Consider the following 13946-nt stretch of genomic DNA (forward strand, 5'->3'; position numbering starts at 1 on the left):
CTTCAGAGCTGAAGGTGAGTCATCAGGGAGAGAAGAGGTGGCTGTATAGACCCTGAGGACTCGGGTTTAGGAATTAAAGAGCCACGTCAGACATGACAGGAACAAGCCAGAAGTCCTTAACCACCCTCCCTGAGCTGAGCCCTGTGAAGGGCTAGTTTTAATTTCATCTAGTTTTTCTCTCACCACTTTCATTTTTACTTATTACTACCTATTGAGCCAGAAGTGGAATGGTCAAAACATTTCAAGTGAAGCTGATTTTTCAGGGTATTTACAGTCAGCCTGGAAGCAGCAGGAAGTAGAATTTATAGATTTGCATTACTAGGCAGGCAATTTCCCAAACCTCAAGATTTGAACTTGTTTTTAATTAAATAGATGTATAGGTCTCAATGGGACTAGGTCTCTGAATCCCAGGAGGATCTCCCTACAGATTGAGATAAGATCCTTAATCCAAAAGCATTTGCATGCCTGAGAGATCACCAGCAGTTGGGTGTTCCAATCACTAAGAAGATGATTGCAGAGTGAAGTCAATCCCTGGGAGATCAGAAAGGTCTTGGCAGGTATGGAGGGTGCTGTCATACCTAGTACTAGGCTTGAAGGAAAAGGTTCTTGCAGCATGAAGAGTTTTTTCAGCCATGGAAAGGCAGCATCGATTGGTGATTAAAAGCAGGGCTCATTCTGGTTGGGTTCAAATCCCAACTTCCATTCCACTCTGGCTAACCTTAGGTAAATTTCTTAAATCCTTTAAGCAAAGCTTTCCTGCTTTTATGATGGGGATAATAATAGTACCGCCATGAAAGACTGCTGTGAACAAACCTGCAATGGCTGCTGATTTAAAAGCCTTTATCTGTATGCATCCAACCACGTTACTCCCTTGCTCAAAACCCTCTCATTTCATCAAGAGGAAAACCTCAGTGCTGTCTAGGACCTTCAAAGGTTCTGGTTTCCTACTATTTCTCTGGCCTCCTCTGCATCCCTGTCCCATACTCACTGCCCCACCCGCACTGGATGGCCTGCGGTTCTTGACACACAGAACAGCCTGATGTGCAACCACCTGGTTCCTCCTCCTGAAATGCACGCCTGCCCCATGTTGGGCTACTTTGTCAGTCACTTTCTACAAGAGGCCCACCCTGACCACACTAGATGACAGAGCAAACTCCACCTTCCCCAGCACTCCCTAAATATTTGCTGAATGTAAAGCAGCAGGATCCCAGCTTCCCCCATAGACCTCCAGCTCTTGCTAGGTGGCTGTCTCCAGTGTCTGTGAGGCTCGTAGATATGCCCACAAAAAAACAGGGAATTACCACAATCTCCAGTTAGCATCTGTCATTCTGAGTTCCCACGGCTCCATGTTTCTCACTCATAAGGCTCTGCCCATCCTTGGGTAGTGAGGGTTCCTGCCAAGGGTACAGTCCCTGCCTGTCCCCAAGGCCTGCAGTTCTCCGGTGCCACAAAAGTACTGGATGCTGGGCAGAGGAGAGAAGGGCCCCTTTGCCAGCAACCTGCCCCTGGGCCCTGAGGCAGTTCACTACTGAGACTCAGTGAAGAGTTTTTTATCTGCTTTGGCCATCGGCCCCATGACCACTGGGCTAGAGAGTGGAAGGTATGCCAGCCTTTCCATCTTCCCTACTTTTCTCCTCAGCAGCTTCTTCCCCAATTCCCCTCTCCAGAAGGGGACAAGAACTTTTATGTATGTATTATGTACAAATACCAACAGATACACAGAAATCAACAGCAAGGGTATGTGGGTGAGGAAGGGGGAAGGTCCTAGTAGACTACTAGTGCCCATTTGGTGCCTTTATGCAAATTAGGCAAAGGCACCCTTTCCTCAAGACACTTTACCTTCATCTCCTAGGAAACTATCATAATAAGTGGACAAATCTACAATGTCAAATGTTGACAATACAAATTCTGTTTCCCCAAGTGCCCTGCTATGCAAGACATCTGAATTGAGCTGGCACCTTCCTGCCAGTGGCACACTGTAAGCAGTCAGTACACTTTGACTTGTTCAATTAATAAAGTTTTTCAACATCAGGAGCACGGTGAACAATCTGGCCCTTCTCACAATTCTGAGTTGTTTGCAGATAACTGATTCTCCAGCCTCTCTCTCTAAATCTATGAAGTCAGGCACAAGGGCACTGTGAGTGTCATGAGGGTCCTGCCTGCCTCCCAGGCCACCCTCAACCACCTTCCAGGTGTCAGCTGGATCATCCCCGGCCCAGAGCCAGGGGGAGTAGGCAGGAGGACCATGAGGTGAGGGCAGGCCAGGTTAGGCCTGGTGCTGACTGAGCCTGGCTTTTTCCTCCACCGGGCTCTGCTGAGGATTGTGCAGGGAAGGGTTAGGTCACGCTGCCTGGAAGCCTGGGAGGGAGCCGGGCTGAGGCTCACCCTTCACCCGCATTCCACCAGGGCAGCCTCACCCACAGCACAGGCCACCATATCAGACCTACAGGAGACTCCCAGGCCTGGAAACTGGTGGCCAAGGGGAGGGAATGTCTGCATTGTTCTGTTTGTTTGGCTCGAAGAGGAACACTCCAGCTTGGGGCTAAGCAAAAACACATTAAACTGGGATGGCTTTATCCATAGAGGACTAAGGTTTAAAGTGTCTGCTTCCTTCCTGAACAGAGAAGCCAAACACTGAGGAGTTCCCAGCAGGCCCCACTGCCTGTCCGCTCCAGCCAGCCTGGTTCCCTCCCCGGGCTGCTCGCTCTCCACACGCTGGTGCCCCACTTTTCTTTCAAAGCTGCCAGGGGAAGCTGAGCAGAGAGAGCTCTCAGTCAAGGGCTGCAAAGGAGGTCCTGGGGTGCCAAGTCCTAAACTCATGACACCGTGGATGTGGGCACCAGCAGCAGCCAGCCATCTCTCTGATCCTGACAGGGCTGCAGTGATGCCATCTACAGCATGCACCCCCTGGGCCTTCCACCCTGCACTCAGAGGGTGGGGGAAAGAGCAGGGCCTGCTCCAGAGCGGTCACCCAGTGATGGCAGACACCAGACACAAAAAGTGAGCAAGATCTTGAGACCCCAAAGGAAGCAGGGATGGGAGCAGTTACGATCAGGGCTCTGGAGTTAAAAGAAAGATCTGAATTCTGACTGGAATCACTTATTAGCAGTATGACAGTGGGCATAATACTAAGCATTGGCTACATTATTTATACAAGGGAAAAAGTAACATTTACCTCAGAGCACCAGTCAGGGTCGCAGCAGGAGAGAGAAACAGCATGTTATTTTAACAGAAAGAATTAAACATAAAGAATCATTGAGTGGGTAGAAAGTTGTTAACTAGGCAACTGGAAGGGTAAAACGCTGAATCTGAGATATCACTGAGGTGGGAACTGCAGGAAGTAGCTGCCGCCCTGAGGGCTGGAGAACAAAGGCGAGGAAGCTGGAATTACTAAAACTGAGAAACTTAGAGGAGGCTTCCTGCAGGGCTAACATAACACCCAGACCTCTGAGGACGCACGTTGCTGGGCTGGTACAGGGTTGCTGAGTGGGCATGATGCGACTGGTTCCGTGACAGTTGAAAAACCAGCAAACTAGATTCCACTATTGCTACTGGAATGAACTCACTGCCAGGGCAAGGAGGCATTGCTGGGGAGACATTGCTAAAACAGGAAACAAACAAGAAGGAGCAGGTTCTTCTCCCTCCCCAAGACTCACAGTCCTCCTCTGTTGCCCCTATTTGCAGAGCCTAACATGAAGCAGCTGGCAGCAAGATATCAGTGTGACTTGCAGAGTCTTAGCTTCCATATCACAAAGCGGAGTATGGAGGGCTGGGTCTTGAGCTCAGAGACATTAACTTAACAAATGACCCATTCTCAGGTGGGATTAAATGTATAGAAAACGCTTAGCACAGCACCAGGCACATAATACCATAGTAGATGCCAAATAACTATTATTATTATCATCAGTATTATTTTGATAGATAAGTGGGCTTGGCCATTAGATGGAAGTTAAGACAGGCTCTGTGATAAACTGTAAATAGAGACTAATTTCTGGATTTCAGTTCTGGAAGTTTCATTGAGAATATGAGATTCTATGTGTAATATAAAGGGCAAATGTGATATCGAATAGTAGTAAGTCTGTAAATGAGTCATGCAACTTTGATCTCAGTGATGCCCTTCCCTCTCCATTCCTGTGCCCTGCTCTAGCTCACGCATACTTCACCCCTTGCCCAGAGTCATTAATACCCTCTTCCCATTTCCAGTCCATCAAAATCCCTGCCCTAGTTCCACATTCACTCCTACTACACAGCTCTCATCTCATTAGACTCCCACCACCTACAGATGAAAAGCCAAACTCCTACGACCGACATTTCATATGCCCAGCAATCCCATTTGGAAGCCCGGAGACGGTACCTTCCATTGGCTCTAGCCCCCTCCTCCTCATACCAGGATCAAATGAGAGAAGTGAGGAATGGGAAGAAAGTCAGGGGAGGCCTGACCTCCAAGGGCTCTCCCTTTGTATGTCCTAATATCAGCTCTACCTCAGGCTGTCAACAACAGGATTCATGATCCCTTTGCTTCCCACCCACCTCCAAACCTTTAATAGGACCCTCATCACTGAGGAGGTAATGTTCTAATGCCTTGAACCCAAGAGATGCTGCTCAGCTCTTCCTCATTGCATTAGCAACTTTCTTCTCTCTCTTTTTTTTTCTTTTTAACGGTGTCTTTTTTACAGTCATCATCTACATTCATCAGCTAAGGCTAAAATAAGCTGCAGTGACAATTCCAAAATCTCAGTGGGTTACGATGCCAATGTTTATGTCTTACAAATATGTGTTAGCTGTGGGTCAGCTGCAGCTCTACCCCACACCCTTTCACTTCAGTACCTAAGCTGAAGGAGCAGCTCCTATCAGTGACATTACTAGTTTCGTGGCAGAAGAAAAAGAGAAGATGATGAGACCTTGAAGTGGCTCTTCAAGCTTCTGCTTGGAAGTAGCATGTATCATCACATCCACTCATATCTTATTGGCTAAAGAAAGCCACATGACTTCTGAGTTCAAGAGGATGATACTCTTTATAATAGGGGCATTGCAAGTCACAAGGCCAAGCCTGAAATCAGGGAGCATGAATGCCTAATAATCTCCTAGAAAGATTAAATGAATATTTATTTTATTTTAAGTTCCAGGATACATGTGCAGAATGTGCAGATTTGTTACATAGGTAAATGTGAGCCATAGTGGTTTGCTGCACCTATCAACCCATCACCTAGGTATTAAGCCCAGCATGCATTAGCATAAATGAATATTTTGATCAGTAAAACAATTGACTATACCAGCGGTCCCCAAACTTTTTGGCACCAGGGACCAGTTTCATGGAAGACAATTTTTCGTGGACTGGGGGCTGCGGGGTGGGGATAGTTTTGAGAAGATTCAAGCATATTACATTGCTTATAAAGAGAGTGCAACCTAGATCCCTCACATGCACAGTTCACAATAGAGTTTACTCTCCTATGAGAATCTAATGCCGTCACTGATCTGACAGGAGGCGGAGCTCAGCTTCACTAGCTTGCCGGACACTCACCTCCTGCTCTGCAGCCTGGTTGCTAACAGGCCACGGACTGGTACGGGTCTGCAGCCCAGGGGCTGGGGACCCCTGTACTATATTATCCTAGTCAAGGATACCATTACCTCACTCCTGGATCCCAGGGTGTGGAGAAGCTAATCTAATCTGGATCCTACAGAAGTGTTTCCACAGATCCTTTTGGTTGTCCCTGCCTCTAGCATCTCCATTCTATATAGACAGCAGAGTGACTGCCACAATATACTTCCCCAAATGCTATTATCACCCTGTTACTCCCTTGTTCAGAACCTTCAGCAGCTCCCTATTGCCAACCAGTTCAAATCTAAATTCTAAGGCCTAGGGCTTGAGGTTTACAGCAACTGGTCCTCCCTTTCCAGTCCCACTGCATCTTAGTCCCAACTCCCCACATCTAGCCAGGGGTCTGATGGTTTTTTTCACAGCTACTCCAAGATTTTGCCCAGATGTTAATCTTCCTTTGTCTGTGCTTCTTTTGGTCCCCCCACCACCGACTCTCTCTTTTCCAACCAGTTTGTGTTCTTCAATTTCTTCAAGAGTTGTCTTAAATCATATCTTCCTAAAAATTTCCTGGAATAACTGCCTTCTCTTTACTCTCCTCAAAATTCAGAATTACATATCTCTACTCTTGTTTTTATTTTCTGTTTCTAGAATCATTGTGTGGAAAAAGATCTTGGGATTCTCTATTCCACACTCACCACCTCCCTCCAATTTGATATGAGGAAAGTAAGACCTAGAAAAAGAAGGAGCAGAAAAGTCACTCATTTGTTGAGAGGCTAAGTTGAGATGAGGCTTAGGTCTTCCTGCTCCTTGTTAGTATTCTTCCCCTATACCAATTTGCCTCTTTTAGTTTATATCAATTTCTCCAACTAGATGATATATTACTTTGGGGTAGAGATGCCTCTTATAATATTTTATACAAGACTTTTGACTTATATTATCTCTAATTATAACAACAACCTTGCAAGGTGGCAATTATTATCATTTTACCAATAAGAAGGCTAAGGGTTAGATAAGGCGAGTAACAAATAATCAATAAATGACAAAGCCAGGGTTTATTGAATACCTACTGTGTGTTTGGAATTGTGCTAGTTCTCAATTCAAAGAAATTAAAATAGGGCTGGGCATGGTGGCTCACACCTGTAATCTCAGCACTTTGGGAGGTTGAAGTGGGTGGACCATTTAAGCCCAAGAGTTCAAGACCAGGCTGGTCAACACGCAGAGACCCCCATCTCTACCAATGTTTTTTTAAGTAGCTGGGCATGGTGGCACCCACCTGTAGTACTGGCTACTTGGGAGGCTAAGGTGGGAAAATCACTTCAGCCTGGGATATCGAGGCTGTGGTGAACTATGATCACACCACCACACTCCAGCCTGGGCAACAGAGCAAGAGCCTGTCTCGAGAAACAAACAAACAAACAAACAAACAGAAATTAAAATACAATTTAGTTAAAGAACATATGTCACAACTTCAACATAATTCATAAAAAGTCCCAACTGAATAACATATTCAGGACTCTGGAAATTCATATAGGACAGGCATTTAACCAAAGATACTTGAAGAGATATTAGACATGAACTTGGCAGTTAAGTATGTTAAGGATAATTATAATCTAACCAGATGTGGTGGGTGGGAGCAGGTATTTCTATGCTGGTAAAAAATGGGTTGTTTGGGAAATGGGAAAAGAATCTATTTTTCAGGAGGTATAGCTTTCACAGGAGAGTCATGCACATTATGAGAGTTATGCATGTTATGAAAGTCATGCAAAGTTATGGAAGGCTTTAAATGTCAGGTTAAGGTATTTGGATTTTGTTCTGTAGGTTATGGAAACTCGCCAAAGGTAGTTGACCTATAAAAAGTGTGTTTTGGCCAGTTGCATAACATGTGAGTGGAGGGAAAGGGCTGGGAGGTGTCAGACCACTTAAAGGCTACTTAAAGTGGGTTGAAGACCACTTCATCACCTACCTATGAGCTAAGAAGCTTGGCATGGAGCTGGGCAGGTTTTAGGGGGTGATGGAAATCATTTTTTTGGTACTAAAATTATGACTACCATTTGGGGAGGTGGAGGTTGGAAGAGTGAATTTTTTAAATTGCTTGTCAAAAGCAGACAGGCTGTTTTTCTGACGCATGTGTGGAAGTTAGGGGTATAAAAGTTTGCTCTAAGGGGACATGGAATAAGGGAATAAAGAGTCTGTTCCTAGAGAGTTAAAAGCTTTTACACCCCCAATTCCATCCCACCCTTCACTTGGGTTTCAGGGGTGTGTTTCTATAGGTTTTTAAAATTGTACCCTTCTCTTTCGTTCAGTGTGCATCCACGAGGCTAAGTGTGCGCTGCTTTCAACCTAATGACTTCCAAGTTCATGACATCTCTTCTTGCAAATAGTATTCACACACTTTTATCTTTCCCATCCAATTACTTGAAATAATCACATCAACCAAATTTATTTAATTTAACACAATATTCAATTTATTGCCTGAACAAAGATGGCACTGCTCACCAAATGGAAGTGTGGGCCACCCAGATAGGACTATATACAATAGCTAATATTTAAGATGTTCATTCATGGACTGGCACATGGAAATGCAAATGTGGCTCACCACAGGTCATTCAGTGGTGAGCTAGCCTAGGTCATTCAGTACTAAAACTGTAGTATCTGGGCTACAGTTACTAGATCAAGGGCTGGGTCTGAGTCTAGAGGTCAAGGTGTTATATCTACAATAAAAGTAAAAATGTATGGGCTGAACAAAAGTTGAATGTAAGATAAATGCATAAATCGATGCATTAATTATGTACATAAAACTTTTTTTAAACTTTTCTTTACGATGTTTTAATTTTCAACCTTCCAGTCATTGATAGGACTCATTTCTGTACTCTCTCAAAACCCAGGGTCTCTCTTAACTTTGTGGTTAAGAAAAATCTGGAAGTATCAGCCTAACTAATGTCAAGGGAAGTAGAAGTTGATCAAGTAATTCCCAAATACTATACCCTACTCTGGAAACCCAGGTTATGTTTGTTACTTTCCACAGGAAAAACCTGTACATTTAGTTGGGTGATCCAGGAACAGTTATGTGACCTGAAACTGTATAGCACATGTCTCAATATTATTTCAGAGATAAAAGGAGGAAGAGCTTTTCAGCAGGATTTGGAGGGTCTAAAAATAGGGTACTTGGCTTATATGACTAGTGTCCTTTCCTTATTTAAGGGTTCGGAACTTGTTCTGTGTGCCATATGCTTTTCTGGCAGTCTAATGCAGGCTATGAATCCCTTTTCAGAAAAAATAATGTTTTAAAATTCCTAAAATAAACTACATACAATTAGAAAGAAAGCCAATTAGACTGAAACATGGTTATCAAATTATTGAAAAACAAATTTACATTATAGTAACACATGTACCTCTTTATTAACACTTTAAATAACAAGGTCACTGGCAGAGCTAATGAACACTGTGATTTTGACACAATGCTAAGCTTTGACAACCTTTTGAGATATATGCAACAACTGTAAAGTGATGTGAAAAATATGTGCAATTCCTGTTGGTGAGAGTTCCAAGTACTGCTAATATTACAGTGGTTTGTTGTCTACATTTGTAATGGAAGAAAATGTTTAATTTCACTCTGGGCTTACTGCAAATGAAGATGCAATTTTTTCCCCCTTCCAAAATCAAAGACTCCTCAAGTTCTATCAGTAGATAAACCTAGGTCTTTAAAATGGGTGTACTAAAGGGTTTTTTCTAGGTAACACACAAACCATCAACACTCACTGGAGACCACAGGGACAGCTCCTCAGGAGGCGTGGGGTGCCCCACTGCTTGCCCATGGTGCTTGCTGGCCACCATAAGTGGCTCCTAGCATCATGCCTTACTAAAGTGGATGCTCAGTGCATCTACTCAACAACGGTATGAAGAAGAGAATGGAGAGACAATGAGTGGGTTGGACTTGGCTCACCCTTCCTGCCCTAACATTTGAACACTCTGCGACAAATGCAGAAGGAATTCACTGAATCCAGCTCAGAGTCCTGTACTGCCAGGAGTGACCGCAGAACACAGCACAGGCAAGGGATGGAGCAGTAATGCGCCGTGGGGTGGGTGGGGGTCCATGCTCAGCCCCAAGATGGAATTCTGTCCCTTCAATAAAGATCTGGAGCAGAAAAGAAGCATGCAGCACCCAGCAACCACAGAGGGTGACCAGAGAGCTGAGCAACAGCTGAGGATGCCCAGCTGCTTTTCTGTGGCAAGTCTATCCACATCCGCAACAGACAAGGGATTCACTCATCAGGACCCTGGCTTCATGAGAAGATCATATGTCAGTGTGTGTTTCTGACAAGTGTTGTTAGCTGAAAGTGTGGACTGAAGGTGCCCCCCAGCCTACCACTACCTAGGCCACCAAGTAAAGGAAAAAAAGAGGCTGAATTCACACAGCCTTGTGAAGTTCCTGGCAGGACCAAGTGTTAGAAACTTAGAAACTACAAAGACTGTAATATAAAGCAATTATTAAAATGAATAATAGTCATATAAACTGGGCATGGATGAACGAATTTATTGCATTTTGGACACTTTTGTATCAGGAGGACTCATATTGTAGAGAAGAGTAATCATAAAAATGGCTGTCATTTTAAAAAACATGCCTACTGTTGCAAGTACCACATGTAATTCTATTTCATTTTAACCTCACAACAACCCTTTGAGCACTTCTAGCCCCTGTAGTGGACTGAATGATGGCTGCATCCAAAATATAGGTTCACCTTCCCGGAACCTGTGGATGGAATCTTATTTGAAGAAGGTCTTTGTAGATGTAATTAAGTAAAGGCTCTTGAGATGATATAATCTCAGATTTTTTGGGTAGGTCCTAAATCTGAAGACAAGTGTCCTTATAAGAAGAGGAAAAGACACAGAGAAGGAGAATGCCAGCGGAGAAGATGTGAAGATGAGGCATCGAAATGATGCATCTACGAGTCTAGGGATGCCAAGAAGTGCCGGTAGCCCCCGGAAGCTAGGGAGGGGCAGGGAACCCTTTCTCCCTCAGAGCCTCCAGACAGCTTGCTTTCAGGCTTCTGGTTCCCTGAACCCTGTGTCAGAAAATTGATTTATGTTGTTTTAGGCCACCCAACGCTCTGAGAATCAGGGAGCTGTTGTTCTAGTTCTAGTACTGAAAACTGCCCATGTGACTCTGGCCAGTCCCTGACTACCAGCGGAGCCCCCTGGGTCAGGTGTGCACACCACCCTGCTGCTCTGCTGCCTGGACAAATCAGTCATTCAAGTTGAATAATACTATTAAGGTAACAATAGTTTAGTATTAAGGTTAACCACCTGCCTACAATCAGACTGCCTGGATTTGAGGCCAACTTTTCCGCTTAGTGCCTATGAGACTGTGACCAAGTTATTTAACCTGAGTCATTTTCTTTTTCTTCTGTAAAATGGGGAGGATTCAAGAGGAGCCTTGAGCAGAAAAAAGACATTTGGTAAAAACTAAGGAAGTCTGAAAAAAAGTATGGACTTTAGATAATAATAATGTATTAATATTGGTTTATTAATTGTAACAAATGGGCTAGGTGCAGTGACTCTCACCTGTAATCCCAGCACTCTGGGAGGCCAAGGCAGGCAGATCACCTGAGGTCGGAAGTTCGAGACCAGCCTTGCCAATATGGTGAAACCCCGTCTCTACTAAAAATACAAAAATTAGCCGGGTGTGGTAGCACATGCCTGTAATCCCAGCTACTGAGGAGGCTGAGGCAGGAAAATCACTTGAACCCAGGAGGCAGAGGTTGCAGTGAGCCAAGATGGCACCACTGCACTCCAGCCTGGGCGACAGAGTGAGACTCTGTCTCAAAAAAAGAAAAAAAATGTAACAAATGTACCATACTCACATAAGATATTAATAATAGGGAAGGCTGGCTATGGGATATATAGAAATTGTACTAATCTAAAACTCTTCTAAAATATTAAATTGCATATTATTATTTAAATGGGGAAAATATCAGTACCTCGCCTCACATTGTGATAAAGATTTATAACAGTGTTTGGCATATTATAAGAGACACTGTTCGCTATTATTGTTTTAGGGCTGTTATCAGGAACAAGGAATTCGTACTTGCAATGTTCCATGAAACAGGCTAAATAATTTTTTTTAAAGTGAGATGATGCAACATATTTAGAGTAAGGTTGTCTGAAAATGTTATTATAACTGTAATTTTGACTCCTTCCAAAGCTAAGTAAAGCCAATGTAGTAACTAAACTTTGTTTCATGCCTCAGTGTTTCTTGGTTTTTAGATCTTTTCAAACTGTGACTCTGACTACTACTGTAATTGCATGTAGCTCATGCAAACAAGATCTACCTTGTTTATCTGAGAAAAATGGAAAAAAAGAGAAAGACTCACAAATTGCAAATATATCTCCTTTTTGTTTCCTATCTGCTACTGGATTCCATTTTTAAAACACCTACATCATATTTTACTTTTTCCTTAGAAAACCAAGCAGAATGAATTGCAGTGACTCTTCTTTACTATTTTGACCCCATGAGGTGGACAAATGACCATATATATATTCATTCAGATTACTGCAACAATGAAAGAAGCACACTCTTGACAAAACTGGTCATTTTAAGAAGTGAAGGCTTTTCATGAGAATGACGGTGTCAACAGAAGAGAGCCAAACTCGTTCAGATTGCTCCCACCTTGCCTGATGCTTGCATCATAAGAAAGCAGCCGAAAATCCAAGTTTGGAATAAAATGCTGCACACTTTCTCACCTGAAGAGATGCTTCCTACCTTAGGAAGAGAATGCTGTTTCCTTAATGGAGCTACTCTTCTGCACCTTCTGCACGTAAGATGGGTAGATGGACAGACAGGCAGATGACAGCTTGAGGACGGGCTATTGTAACAAAAAGGAAGAGACCAAGGGCAGATGCAAGCAGCAACTAGAATCCTCTGCCCAGAAGAAGATATAGGTAAACAATAGATAGCCGTACTCGAAATTCATTTCGCAAAGAAAACCAGTCTACGTCATTCAGTAATAAAACTGTAGTATCTGGGCTATAGTCACTAGGTTAACTATACTAGGTTATAGGGCTGGGTCTGAGTCCAGAAATTTATAATGAGCCATCACTACTGCAAGTGTTTTATCTGAACTATTATCAAAATGGACCTCCTCTCTGGGCTTTCCTGAGAAAATGAATCGTCTCCTGGAAAACCCATCTTGAAAGATCTTTGAATTGCAGAATGCACACAAAAGGCAGCAGTAAACACATGAATTCACACCCGAATTTTCCTAAGAAATCTGACTACAGTAATATCATAGGATAATGAAAATAGTTTTTTGTTTAATTGTTGAACAAAAGTAAACAATTTTCTTTCCTGTGGGGCTTCTTGAAGTGTTTAATAGGTTAATACACATTGTGAGCTTCTAATGGAAGATTTAATAGTCTATATTAAATAAACTGCAGGAGCATTTCATTATCAGGGCAAGGATTAACAGCTCTCTTCAGATCACATTTTAGGAAGCTGTGCTCCTCCTCTAGCAACATTCATAAAAATAAATCCTTCTGTTGGTTAACATTTAAATCCTGTCTTCCTAATCTTTGGTTGCCTAATAGGGCCTAAACAATTTCAAGACCAATCTATACCATGCAACAAGTGTCCAATAATCAATCCACCGAGGTCTGGACTGAGACCAGGGCTGACAACTGCCTTTTCCATGCTGCTGAGCCTTACTCTATTGGTGTCCAAGATAACTTAATTTCACCAACACATAAGGAATGTTTGCCCCTCCCCCAATATTTGCAACTAACAGCAATTGTCTTTTATCAAAAAACTTTCCTATTTGTGTCTTGATTGAAATTTTAAAACATCGAACTCCTTGATACAAAGAAAATGATTCATTTCCTTCCTTTAATAAATGTTGAAACTACTGTGAGCCTCTCGCTTCATCATGCCTCGGTTGTTACACCCTCAACCGCTAGGGGGTGCCAGGAAAGGGCCCTGGGCTCAGGAGCAGCAAGGTTCCACCCAGAGTAGTCAGGACGCAGCAGAGACTGCAGCCCAGGCAGGTGGTTTTCATAGTTCCCCAAACAAGCCTCACATCTGACTGCTCCCTGGAGCCGCTTTTTTTCTGGAAGTATTATGCCCAACAATATATAGATTCGTTACGTCTGTTGTGGTGTAAAAATCTGACACACCGTCTTTAATTAGAGGCCAGCTGAATTTGCTTTAAAGGCTTTTCTTCTTTCTCCACTTCCAAGTCTTGAGACATCACCAGGTTAATGCCATTTTGATTAGCTTGTTAGAATAATTTATTGTTTAGCCTTTTTAACAATTAGGGTGTTCACCTCATACCCAATCCTTTATTTGATTCCCTGAAAACTTACTGACAGGATTCACTAAGTATGCATCTGAAACAATCAGAAAATTGCATAAAAT

Source organism: Hylobates moloch, unplaced genomic scaffold (genome assembly GCF_009828535.3).
Source record: "Hylobates moloch isolate HMO894 unplaced genomic scaffold, HMol_V3 SCAFFOLD_1, whole genome shotgun sequence".
Lineage (NCBI taxonomy): Eukaryota > Metazoa > Chordata > Mammalia > Primates > Hylobatidae > Hylobates > Hylobates moloch.